We start from the raw sequence: 2,009 nt of genomic DNA, 5'->3' as shown, positions 1-2,009 counted from the left end.
ATCTTGGCTGGTTTTTGGTAATTGGTATTCAATGTGTCAAATCTATTCCTCAGATGGTCTCTAAGTTTAGGTAGGATATAATCAAGGTCATATTTTAGCTCTCCTAGCCTTGTTTTGGGAGATGTGGTGATGTAGTGCCTAAGGCATTTGACTGCTAATCAGAAGGCTGGCAGTTCAAACCCACCAGCCACTCCTCAGAGGGAAGATTGGGCGATCTACTTCCATAGAGATACTGCCTTGAAAACCCAAGGAAGGGTCATTATGTGTCGGGATTGACTTGAAGGCAGTGAGTTTTGGTTTTTGGTGAGCTGGCCATGTTTTAATTGTCTTCAGCTTCAATGTGAACTTGCATAGGTGTCGTTGATTGTCTTTTTCACAGTCATTTACTGGTCTTGTTTTGACTGATGATATTGAGCTTCTCCATTGCCTCCACAGATGTAGTCAATTTGATTCCTGTGTTTTCCATATGCAAGGTCCATGTGTGTAGCCAGTTTTGGTTGTTGAAAAAGGTATTTGCAATGAATAAGTTATTGGTCTTGCAAAATTCTGTTATGCCATCTCTGGTGTCATTTCTATCACCAAGGCCGTATTTTCCAACTATGGATGGTTCTCCATTTGCAATTTTTGCGTTCCAATCACTACTAATAATCAACACATCTTGATCTCATGTTTAGTTAATTTCAGACTACAGAAGTTAGTAAAAATCAATTCCTTCATCTTTGCCTTTAGTGGTTGGTGCATAAATTTGAATAATAGTAGTATTAACTGGTCTTCCTTGTAGATGTATGGCTATTATCCTATCACTGACAGCATTTTGCTTCAAGACAAATCTTGAAATATTCATTTAGAGGATGAATGCAAAACGGTCCCTCTTCTGTTTGTCATTCCAGCATAGTAGACCATATGATTATCTGTTTCAAGACGGTCAATACCAGTCCATTTCAGCTCACTAACACCCAGGATATTGATATTTATGCATTTGATTTCATTTTTCACAACTTCCAATTTTCCTAGATTCATACTTTGTACATTTCATGTCCTAATTATTTAATGATGGTTGCAGACTTTTTTTCCCCCTATTTTGAGTCATGCCTCATCAGCAAATGAAAGTCCTGAAAGCTTTACTCCATCCAAATCATTAAGGTCAACTCCACTTGGAGGAGGCAGATTTCCTATCACATTTTTGGTGACTTCCAACCTGAGAGACTTATCTTCTGGCACTATATCCGACAATGTTTCAGGTTTATTCATAAAGTTTTCTAGTAATATATCAGACAGAGTTCCACTGCTATTCATAAGGTTTTCACTGGCCAATATTTTCAGAAGAGGATGACCCCTTCCTTCTTCCCAGCTTGTCTTAGTCTGGAAGCTCTGCTGAAACCTGTCTACCACGAGTGATCCTGTTGGCATTTGAAACACCAGTGACAGCCTCCAGTCTCACAGCAACATGCAAGTCACCACAGTACATCAAACTGACAGACAAGTGGTGGAAATGAAGCAATATTGATCATGAATTGATAATTGTGGAAGGTTTGTATCTGGGGGCTTATCACTTTATTGCTTAATTTTGTATATGGTTGAAATTTTTTTATAATAAACAATTACAGAATAAGCAATAGGGTGAAACTATTTGTTGTGCTTAAGTGTTAATTTATTCTTTGTTCATTTGTAAGGAATAGATTGGAGAGGGGCAGAGTAAATCGAAGGGTGGACAGAACAGTTTGGGAGACTTAGTTGGCTTTTTATGGTCAACAAACATCATCCCCTGCTCACATTATACATTAGCATTTGCCTTGCACTTTTTTCCTCTGGGTTAGGATAGTGTAGTCTGGAACCAAGGTCTTATTTAACTCCACAGTTAAGTAAGACCTGAGTTTACATTTTAGCTCTGAAACTTAATAGTTGTGTGGCAACTGCCTGATGGCAGGTACTGTGGGATAATGCATCTATGTGGTTATATGGTTCAGCTAATAAATATTTTTACCCTATGAACTTGGACAAAGCATGTA

The sequence above is a fragment of the Orycteropus afer genome, unplaced genomic scaffold, assembly GCF_000298275.1.
Source record: "Orycteropus afer afer isolate SDZICR_OR568_19922 unplaced genomic scaffold, OryAfe1.0 scaffold00162, whole genome shotgun sequence".
NCBI lineage: Eukaryota > Metazoa > Chordata > Mammalia > Tubulidentata > Orycteropodidae > Orycteropus > Orycteropus afer.
The sequence above is the reverse complement of the archived record's forward strand: the minus strand, read 5'-3'. Positions refer to the sequence as shown.